The sequence below is a fragment of the Carassius gibelio genome, chromosome B14, assembly GCF_023724105.1.
Source record: "Carassius gibelio isolate Cgi1373 ecotype wild population from Czech Republic chromosome B14, carGib1.2-hapl.c, whole genome shotgun sequence".
In the NCBI taxonomy this organism is placed as follows: Eukaryota; Metazoa; Chordata; class Actinopteri; order Cypriniformes; family Cyprinidae; genus Carassius; species Carassius gibelio.
Window position 1 is genome coordinate 11,655,585 of NC_068409.1, and position 12,423 is coordinate 11,668,007.

Consider the following 12,423-nt stretch of genomic DNA (forward strand, 5'->3'; position numbering starts at 1 on the left):
GCGCTGGACCACATGGGAAACGGGGGAGCACCATGTGGGGCTAAATGATTTAATGATCAAGAGTTTAAAGGTCACATTAGAAATCCAGTAGATTTCTTAGTCATGTGATGAACGACACAGCTAGATATACACAGACAGCCGCCGAATGATCTATGAGCCCCTTGAGCTATCGATGAATGTAACTTGGCCAGTCAGTTGAACAGGATAGAACTGATGAAGCACTTTGAACAGTCTATCCTGGTCATTGACCCCTATTTTAATCTCAGTGTCTACCTCCCATATAGCCACATGTGCAGGATTTGGCCAGAGAAGAACCCTCATCCCTGCCTGAGGAGGCGGGAAAAGGGGATTCTGACTGCAGGGGTGAGGTCATCTTTAGCGGAACCTCATTTTCTTTTAAATTACCCTGGCTGATGACCTCGTCTTTTCTTGCAACAATTAACTCTGATTTGCTCATCAACCGAGCAGAAAAATTACAGCAGGGCAAAAAAACAAAGGTCACATAGTTAGCCAGGGTTGCTATCTCCCATCAGGGACGGGACACTTCTTTGAGCGTCACTGTTGGCTTTGATTGCAAAGTAGATGTGCTGCTGGCTTCCCACTGTCAGACGGAGGAAGGCTTTGAATCGGGTGTGAGGTAGTGGCTGCTAAACTTGACACATCTTACAAAAACACACTTTATCTCACTTGTCTGCAGGTCTTCTGACTTTATTTTAATATCTATATTTTCTCAAGTGTTTACGCAACTTTGGCGTGTGTTGACAGGTTCTTTTATTTTTTTTTCCATGAATAGGGCGTTGGAAATAAGTCATCCAACAATTTCGGACGTCATCTTAAAATGGAAAAAGAAAAGAATAAGAAAAGGTTGCTGTTGTAATGAATGACTCAAAGATTTATCACTAAGATTCTTAGTATTGTTTTTCCCAAACTAAAGACAGCTTATTTGCATGCTGTAAAAGCAAAGGTTGGTACAAAAATTAACACACAAAGAAGAAATAGAAATGGATAGTACTTATCGGATAAGAAATGCCTCATGGTCAGTGATTAAGTGTGCTTTATGGCGTCCGTGAGTGAGACAGGGTTTTGATAACAGCAGGGGAACTGCAGTCTCTGAGCTGTGTTTGAAAGGACATTGATTTCCCATTTGGCTGGTGTGTTTGGTTCAATCAGTTACAGGTATGTGTGAAGAGCTCAGCCAGGTCAAGATATACCCAGCAGTTCAAACGCTTTGCTGAGGAACACAAGATTGTGGGGGTGGAGTTTATCGAGGTAAACCCATTAAGTTAAAAGATGATGAAGTAAACGGAGTGCTAAAGAAATGTGGGATCGATAACGTTCCAAGCTTTGTTAGACCTCTGACCACTGGACTCTGTATTCATAAAAGTGCTGAAACTTTCTTGAATTGTTTTAAAAGAGAAGGGAGTTCAGAACAGCACGGTTGCTTCCATTTTAGCTCCTTGTCTGCTTTGGGTTGCGATATTGTCTTTAGAGAGAAGCTGGGGGAAGACCCTCCTGGACACATCATTGTCTGAGCAGCAATTAAATTTTGAATTACTCCGGTGGGGGCAGCCAAACCGTCTGGGATAGAACTGCTATGCTTGCCAATAGAGTTGGACGTTTTTCAGCTTTGATAACACCTGATCTATGTGTCAATATTTTACCTCTACTGTAAGTGTTAATCGCCTCTGAGATGTGAAATGATCTCATAGTGGGTTCCTCGAAATTGTTCAGCCCACCAGGATGATACTGAACGACTGTGATCTAATAGCTTTTATGCTATTGTTTTATAATCCCATTTTATTTGTGTTTTTTTTTCATTATTATGTATCGTCTCCGTGTTACACAACTCAAATTGACCTTGAATTTTTCACAAAATAAGTAAATGTAAGTTGATTTTAATCTAGAGTTTCTAGGTGTAGATAGGACAAAAAGAAAGAACAAAAAAGGGAGAATATGATTAACTGTGTGTTCTTAAGACCTCAAGGTAAGGTTGTCAGGCTGTGAACACAAAAGGGAAATGTTACTATTTTTCTGGACCAGAAGGGGGCAGTGCAGAGCAGATGCCATCCAGCTTGTCTTACTGGTTCTCTGTTCATCCATCGTAGGGTGCTCAAAGAACAGTGACTTGAGTGAAGACACTAGAGAGATTTTCGACTCTAAGACCATTACTTTGACTGAGTTTGGCAATGTTAAATGCAGTGAAGGGTTAGAATTTTAGAGTGTAAACACTTAAAAAGAAAGGTTCTTCATTGGCATGGATTGTTCTATGAAGAACCTTTTGCATTCATGGGACATTTCCAGGTTTCTTTGTAATGAGAGAAAAAAAAGTTTCTTTAGTATTTAGAATTTTAATATTTTAATTGATCCAAGGGAAAAAAAGCCAAATGATTCATTCTTTGGGGAACCAAAAATGGAACAGTGGAACCATTTATTTTTATAAGTAAGAGTCAAAGGAAAATAGTAAGATACAATGAGAACTGCAGGCTTGCAGCTGCGTTTGTATTTGTGTTTTAGTGTACTTGACTTTACTTTGGGATCAAAACCAAATATATCATCCTCAAAGTTAATTCTATTTCATAAAGTATGCTAAATGAAATATTTATTCAAAAAAATGCAAGCACTTTCTTTGAGTGGGAGCTTATGTTTTTGATTATAATTTTAGAACCTAGAGTATGTCAGTATGCCATTTCAATACCTAATAAATCAATGTGTGTGTGTGTGTGTGTGTGTGTGTGTGTACTTGGTATATATGTTTAAAACAAAAACAGAAGGCTTAGAAAACATACAAAATGGTGTTTTATGAAAAAAAAAATTGCCAGTAGTTTTCTGTAGAGGATAGGTTCAGGTGTAAGGTTGGTGTAGGGAGATAGAAAATACAGTTTGTACTGTATAAAAACCATTAAACCTATGGAGAGTCCCCGTAAACCACTAATGCCAGTGTGTGTGTGTGTGTGTGTGTGTGTGGCAGTGATAGCAGCTAGTGTGTTATTCAAGCTTAATTTACCCGCTCACTAAAGGGTCAGTAACTTGGAACATCACACATTTATTGCCCATATCAAACAATGATGTTATCACTGCAAATTGGATACTTTCCAAAGACAGAGGAAACAGCAGAGTATGCCACATATCTTTCTTTTACCTACATGTTTCAACCTCACCCCTCTCTAAAAGTTCTTTTTTTATATATTTTTATAAATGCGTGTGTTCTCTTACACTAAATGACCAAAGTTGCCCATCAGGATGTTGTAGGTATCACAGTAAATCAGTTCAGATAATGCACCCTCTACAATGCTGGTGACATAGCTGAGGACTGATTTTGGAGATATGCTCATAAATCTGTTAGATTACCCCCATGCACAAACACAGGGATACACACAGATGCTGATTTTCCTTGCATGCACATCTCTGTCAGACCTCACGAATCGACAACAGGTTTATGAAAAATGGAGACATGCAGCACTTGTAAATTCCACTTTTTCCTATTTATTCTTTTCTAACACTCAAGTTAGTGTTTTTTTTTTTTTTTTTTTAGGTTAACGCGCACTGCAGTACTTACTTGCTGTAATACTTAACCCCCAGATGCTCACACACAAGTGAAATCCTGACCTTCTTTTGTTAGGGGTGAGTGTATGTCTTTTTTTATGATTCATACTGAGTGTACAGTATGCCTTTTTTTTTTTAGGAAAGGGGTTTGAGAGAATGCATAGAGAATAGAAGAATTTCACAGTTCAAATTCCATGCTACAGGTGCACTAGCACTAGGGGGTGGGTTTAGTTCATGTGAGCTTAAATGGAGTCTGACACAAGTTTTGGCAATTTTGCAGCACAGATGTGCAGCACAGCTTGCTCAAGCCTGGCCTGAGCATCCCAAAGAGATGGGGACATAGTCACACACATCTCCCCAAGTGGGTTTATTTAGTAAGAGTCTAAAGACTCACAATAGCTTCAGTGAACAGCAATCTTTTGCTGCTGTTTTTCAAACTCACACACTGACCTGCCACTGCCACCCAAAAAAAGAAAAAAACATAACCCGGAATAAGAGTGCTCATATTTCACATCTGTTACTATTAGCAACAGGTTTTTCTTTGTCTGAAAAGGTAATATGCGAGTGACCTCACTTTGGTTGAAACTCTAAAACTAAAGAAAACTGTAAAATATGAATATAACAAGTGGAGACAGATGTAAATTGACCGGTGCTGTAATCCTGGCTTTCTTCTGAAGTCTCTGACATGTTTACAAAACTAAGTTCATTCATAATGAGTTACGAATGTTTAAAATAAAAGGGGTTAAACGGAGTGACCACAGGTTATTTGCTGAATGTGTTATTAACTCACCTTTCCGAGACCCTGGGTGAAACCATGCAGCTTTCAAATCCCACAAGACTTTGCTCTCTGGTCAGCACTTGAAAGAAGCTCGTAAATTCCACAGATTAGTTTAACATGACACCATGCACACTTCTGATTTTATGATCATCTTTTTCCTCCTTCAAAGGTCTTGTTAAAATAGCTTTCCTCAGTGGTGGAGTTCAGTCTCAGTCTGTGAGGAACCACTGATAAAGGTAATAGATAAGGGATGCGGTGTTGTTAGTACACCTAATTGCCCTCCTTTTAGGATAAATTCCTGCTTAAGGACTTGTCAGTCAACTTGTTATGATTCTCCTTCATTCCTTTCTTTCTTTTCTGTGTGGCATTCATTATTATATATATATTAAAAAAAGAGCAGAACTGTTTAATTCAAAAGATAACATATTTGACTGATGTGTGAAAAGATTTTTAAAAAAGCATTTTAAATCTATGGCCTTATTCATGAAACATGAGCCAAATTCATTTCTGTGCAAATCACTCGTAAATCAATTATTGCATAATTCAATGGTTTTGCGTACAGTTTACACAGAAATTCGTTCTGCTCACATTTCATGAAAAAGGCCAGTGGGTCTATCAGTCAGTCCGTTTCTCTCTCTCCCGTGTATTTGAGACTGTAGGCTTGCCAGAATGGTTAAAAACTTTTAAAAACGGCTTTGAAATAGTTTCCGATCACTTCTTGGATCACATCTTATCTCATGACAGACTCTTTATCTTGATGGACACTTAATTCATTATTAACAGCTGTGCTTTCTTCCAGCAGTATAAAAGTTTTTCCTCATTTTGAAAAATAGCATTATTATTTTTAGCTCACCAAAACCTATTTTATGTAAATTTGTCTCATAGATTGTAACTTATTTTCAATCTCTCTCTTTCTCTCTCTCTCTCTCTCTCTCTCTCTCTCTCTCTCTCTCTCTCTCTCTCTATCTGGTCTAGTCTAATCTAAAATATCTATATATCCTGTGATGAAACAGCCAATTCGGTCGTCTGGACTGCCGTTTTGGAGTGACGCTGTACAATCTCAGTCAGTTTACGTAACTCTGTCGCATTCACAAGAAGTGGAATTGCATCGTGCATATTTCATTCAGCAGTACATTTTTGGACCGCATTCATGTCGTTACCTGATTTGCATAAATCAAGGTGCTAAAACATAGCAGACGGTGTGTGCAAATAAACAATGCTGTGATTGGACACAATTCATTATTGAATTCCCCAGCGGTATGTTTATTTAGAAAAGAATGTTCATTGCAAGATGTCGTAGAATCCTCATTCCAAAGACGTTTGTAATGACAACCACCAAACACTCAGATGAGTGGACTAACCTGTACCGGGTGTTTTGTTCCTAAAATATTTCAAAATGTTATGAAAACATTTTGTAGGCTCATTGGTTAGGAAAAACTCATTCTTTGGACTTGGACATGTTTTACTCCCACAGAGTTCTTATGCACTACCCATTAAACTGAACGACACGTAACACGCAATTCAGAACCAGGCTCGAATACCACAAAGAATCAGTTATTCATTAGATGAAAAGTGCCGCTTTAAACATGTGTTGATTCCAGCCACATGCCGTAAACATGTCTGTGCAGTTTTGTGTGAGCTGTGCAGATGTTTCTGCCGTTGATAATGCCATTATCTCTGGGACTGTAATTACCAACAACAAGTCTTGTATGGTCATATGAACCTCTGCATTCTTCAGCATATTTCTCGCAATGCTTCTTTTTTCTTTTCTTTCTTTTTTACAGGAGCAAACAGCTGCTTTATCCCAGAGGCAGTGTCCTCCTCCCAGACTAACATTAAACATAGTCTTTACCTTCCTGAAACCAGAGAGCATCTGTGGCCCTTCCTGCCAGAGAAGTCTGGTTACAGCTGTCTGCCGAGAGGTGGGGCGTTGTCAGGGTAACTGCTTCATTAGGGGTGTAATTACTGTAACATCCATGCTAGACAATGGATGCTATGGTGATAGACTCACTTTCAGTCTGCTAAGGGATGATGTTATGCAGGTAATGGGAGTCCACATTATGCTTTTACATCACAGTTATGTGTCTGTGTGTGGCATATTGAAAACAAAGTGGTGAGGGATGTAATGGCAGTCTGTTCAATATATTTTTATGTATAAAAAAAACTTTGATCTTTTCATTTTGAAAATGTACACATTAAATTGACTCGTACTCCTGTCCCACACATCCTTGTTTCCATTTCCTGACAATTAAAAGGATAGTTAGCCAAAAATAAAAATTACGTAATCATTGTAATTGCCTGTATGAACATGGCACCAGCACTGCCAAGGTCATAGTTTCAAAACATAGAGAATTGATAAAAATGTACACTAGAAATGTAATAAGGTCATCAATAAAATATGACATCAGTGGTTCACACATAATTTTATGAAGCTGCAAGAATACTTTGAGGAGAAATTGTTGAATAAAATTGTTTTCTTCGCGCACAAAAAGTATTCTTGTAGCAGTACGGTTGAACCACTGATGTCACATGGACTATTTTAATGATGTCCTCACTACCTTTCTGGGTCTTGAACGTGGTCGTTGCATTGCTGTCTATGCAGGGTTGGAAAGCTCTCAGATTTTATCTAAAATATCTAAGAGGTTTGAAGACGAACAAAGGTTTTACAGGCTTGCAATGATATGAGAATGAGTAACTGATGACAGAATTATCATCTTTGGATGAACTAACCCTTTAAAGGATGGCATTAAAAAAATTTGAAAATTCAGCATCCATTTAAATATAAAGTCTACTCTGAGTAAGGTCTGTCTGATGCATCAGTTACTTTTGTATTGCGTAATGCATTTCCACAAATAGTTATATTTGTTAAAAATTGAAATACAGTCTGTCCCTATTGACATTAATTAATGTTAGTGAACTCTATCAAATGTTTTTCAGCCATGTATGGGTTTTGACTCATGTCGGCAAAGATGTATGAGGGATGGTGTAGTGTCATGGCTAATCCCAGGGCTGTTAACCAGAAGGTTGCTAGTTCAAGCTCTTTGCAAAAGGACCAGGTCATTAGTCTAAATTATTACCAGAGGTGGGTAGAGTACCCACAAACTGCACTCAAGTAAAAGTACTTATACAAATATTTACTCAAGTAAAACTAAAAGTACTAATAGTTACTTGAGTGAGAGTAAAAAAGTATCGGATAAAAAAACTACTCAAGTAGTTAGTTACCAGTTACTTTGGGTCCTATGCTGAATATCTATAGTCTATTTTTATTTATATATATAGATACAATTTATTAAATTTGTGTGTGTGTGTGTGTGTGTGTGTGTGTGTGTACATATATATTTCATCAGCTTTTACTCCAGTCTTCAGTGTCACATAATCCTTCAGAAATCATTCCAATATTTTGATTTCTTCTTAATGATGTTCTTTTTAGCTTTTTATTCATCAAATAATCCTAAACAAAATGTCACAAGTACCAAAAATATTAAGCTGCAAATCTGTTTCCACCTCTGGTAATAAATCAATATATTATAATTATTATTTTGAAGGATCATGACTCTGTAAACTCTAGTAACAACTGATGAAAATTCTGATTTGATTCATTGAAATAAATTATATTTTAAAGTATATTAGTCATGTATTTTATATGTATAAATAACCTCTGACACGGAGAAGAGTGAAAACTCCTCACATGACGGCTAAGTCACCGAACATCTGAACATAATGAACCAAATGCATATTGATAGATCTTCCATCTGTTCTCCAAAATGTAGACAAATGTATACTTTGCAAGTGTAAATATTGTGGAAATATCAATATATGTGTCTAGGCAAAGGCATTCCTCCTGGAACAGAGCTAACGTGGGTTTGAAGGGTATTTATTTCATACTCTGTGACAGTTTATTTAATGTAAAAATAATATTGTATTTAATGTGTAAGTTACACGTACAACAAACTAATGTCATAGTGGTTTCGTGTACTGTAATCGAATGTTGCCTAAGCAGTATCTGTTGAACCATAAACAGCACACGCGGTGTTCATTAATAAAGATATTCATCACTAGCAAACAATAGCCTTTGCAGATTTGCTTTCAATTGACTGTTGGTCCAAAGCCACATCTTCCATGCTCTTGATGTTCTTAAACTTTCTGTTACATCTCTAAATGAGAACCGCTTCAGACGACTCAGCGTGTGCAGCAGGGAACTGAACGAATCATTCAAACTGATTCGCAAACCAATTCACTGGTTTGCCAACTGGTTTGATCAAGCCTTTGAACAGAATTGACTCAAAAGAATGAATCATTCATGAATGGGCATTGCTCATTGCCCAGCAAAAAGCAGACAGAGCGTTTGGAGTAAACTGAAGCATTTATAACTTGTGCTGCATTTAGATAAAGTAACGAGAGGAGCGTCGCCCACAGTAACGAAGTAAAAGTACAGTTTTTTCACAAAAAAATTTACTTTAAGTAACAATTAAAGTACCCATCTTTAAATATATTCCAAAAGTACTAGTTACCCAAAAAAATTGCTCAAGTAAATGTAACGAAGTAAATGTAACTCGTTACTACCCACCTCTGGTTATTACTTAAATTCACTATTTACTACACAGTTCTTAGTGAATATTGTTTATAAATAGATCTTACATTTACTTTACCTTAATTTGACATAATACCAATGCTGAAATGTAGTTTCATCAAACCATCCTTTCTTTTTGCATTCTCATTTTACACTAACCCAGTCTGCATTCACTTAGTTTTTACTCAGGCTGGCACAGATTCAAAGACACACAAAGAATCGGGTACATTAGTCTTTGACAGGTATGAATGGCCTAAATAAACAGTGAAGAGTTCTGAGCAAGTCCTCTGATATGTCTCATTCGTTTGGTCTGGGAGCCCAATGACAGCTTGATTTGGCTTTAGATTGCCACGAACCATTTGTCAGGCCTTTTCGTGTGGGCTGTCAGACCAGTTGACTGGCAAGCAGATTGATTGTCCTCCGCGTGTCAGTGCCTGCATCTGACACACTTGCGCGGCGAACTGGCAGACGTGAGCTCGGAGATGCCTGCTGGAAATGTAGACGTGTGAAGAATAGACCCGGGGCAGATATTTGTGTGAGCACTAATAGAATGTGAAGGGAGAGCCAGATATTTGCAGTGATATGAGGTGAGCAGGAGCAGCTGTGTTCGCTATGTGTACATACATGGAATGCAACACTGCGTCCCAAAGCATACGTTCGTTTTAAAACAAATCGCCTATAGAAACATATGAGATGTGCAAATACACACCCACCTGCCCACTTACACTCACACAAACACGGGTAGGCTGCACTCCTGGGTGGGCCGTGTATTGTACAAGACAGGTCCCAGTGCATGAAAAGTGAGACTCTGTCAAGGAGAAGCATTGTGTGTGCATGTGTGTGTGTGTGTGTGTGTACGTGTGTGTGGTGATCGTTCAGCCCAGCCATTCCTAAGGATATATGGTGAAATAGATTTCTCCAGGGGAGAGGTGTGTGTATGTGTGTTCGCCCGGACACATGGCGAAATGGAGGCCCAGCAGTGAGTGGATCAGTATGAGGGTGGACTCTGTACGCCTCTTGCCCAGCCAAAGATACAGCACACGTTCCACTCAATCCCGTCATGACCTCAGCCAGCACTGGGAGACAAACACCCGTGCTCTGCGCTATTCCTGAAGGAAAACTCACCACTCCGGGCATGCAATGAATGACTCAGCACTCCGCCTCATACGTGATGGTCAACCTGGAGCGCTCCGGTCGTGATGACATCACTGCGAAGGTCAGTTCCCACCCCGCCATGGGCTGCGGCGTTAATCAGAGTCAGATTGAGCAGGGAGGGGAGAGGACAAACACTCTACGATTTCAGCTGTACATGCTATGACAGAACCATTTCCATGGAGAAATATCCCCAAACTCGAGCCCAGGTCAACAATTCCCAGACAATTAATGGGTTCTAGTGCAATTAATATTCTGGGAATTTTTGCACCGTTGTTATTCGTTTCGTTGTGAATAGACTGACTTCAGTGTACAGCCTAAAATAACATTGTTACATGCAAAAGCATTTATACTTTACATAAACAATCGTTCAAAATGTTTAGGGTCGCTAAGATTATTTAGTCTTTTTGAAAGAAGTCTCATATGCTCACCGAGGCATTTATTTGATTAGAAATACAGTAAAACAGTAATATTGTGAAACATTATTCAAATTTAAAGTAACATAAATTAATAAAACATAAACAATAAAATGTAATTTATAAAAGCTGAATTTTTATTTCATTACTCCAGTCAGTGTCACATGATCTTTCAGAAATCATTCTAATATGCTGATTTGCTGCTCAAGAAACATTTCAGATTTATTATCAATGTTGAAATCAGTTGTGCTGCTTAATGTTTTTGCAAAAAAATACAAATATTTTGTGATTTTATTTTTATTTTATGATGAAAATAAAGGTCAAAGGATTTATTTTAAATTGAAACCTTTTTTAACAAATAGATTTATTGTCACTTTTAAACAATTAAATGCATCTTTGCCAAATTAAAGAATAAATGTCTTAAAAAAAGAAAAACGCTTACACTCACCAGCCACTTTATTAGGTACACCTGTTTAATTGCTTGGTAACACAAATTGCTAATCAACCAGTCACACAGCAGAAACTCAATGCATAGGCATATACTGTAAATGTGATGAAGATGCTTCAAACCGAGCATCAGAATGGGGAAGAAAGGGGATTTAAGTAACTTTGAAAGTGGAGTGGTTGTTGGTGCCAGACAGGCTGTTCTGAGCTGCTCAACTGGGATTTTCACGCGCAACCATCTCTAGGGTTTGCAGAGAATGGTCCAAAAAAGAGAAATTATCCAGTGAGCGGCAGTTGTGTGGATGAAAATGCCTTGTTGTTGTTAGAGGTCAGAGGAGAATGGGCAGACTGGTTAGAGATGATAGAAAGGCAACGATAAGTCAAATAACCACTCGTTACAACCAAGATATGCAGAATACCATTTCTGAATGCACAACACGTCGAGCCCTGAAGAAGATGAGCTACAGCAGCAAAAGACCACAATGGGTGCCGCTCCTGTCAGCTAAGAACAGGAAACAGAGGCTACAATTCGCACAGGCTTACCAAAATTGGACAATAGAACATTGGAAAAACATTGCCTGGTCTGATGAGTCTCAATTTCTGCTGCGACATTCAGATGATACAGTCAGAATTTGGCTTAAAGAACATGAAAGCATGTATCCATCCTGCCTTGTCTCAATGGTTCATGCTGCTGGTGGTGGTGTAATGTGTGGGGTATATTTTCTTGGCACACTTTGTGCCCCTTGTTACCAACTGAGCGTTGTTTAAATGCCACAGCCTACCTGAGTATTGATGCTGACCGTGTCCATACCTTTATGACTACAGTGTACCCATTTTCTGGTGGATACTTCCAGCAGGATAATGCACCATGTCACAAAGACTGATTTCTTGAACATGACAATGATTTCACTTTACTCAAATGGCCTCCCATGTCACCAGATCTCAATCCAATAGAGCAGCTTTGGGATGTGGTGGAACAGGAAGATTAGCAGAAGGGATTTGCAGCCGACAAATCTGCAGCAACTGCATGATGCTATAATGTCAATATGGACCAAAATATCTGAGGAATGTTTCCAACACCTTGTTGAATCTATGCCACAAAGAATTAAGGCAGTTCTGAAGGCAAAAGGGGTCCATCCCAGTACTGGCAAGGTGTACCTAATAAAGTGGCCAGTGAGTGTACATGAACAGTTGCTTTGCATAATTTTCTAATCAATTGCAATCCATGTTAATAGCACTGTAGCTTGACAAAGTCATTGTCGTCAAGCACAAACATGCCTCCTTTCTACACGGCAACCTAAATATAGATCAAATAATGATCAAAAGTATTGTAACGCATATATCAAGTGTTGACTAGTGCATATTCAGCATTTAAAAGTCACATAATCAATGCAGGCAGTGCATGAATTTTGTTTCTTCGTGAATTCACCTATAGAGATTAGCAGTAGCTACTTTGATGTAGGTCAGTGGTGTGAGTACCACAGTAGTAGTCAAGATCACTTAAATAACACCAAACCCCG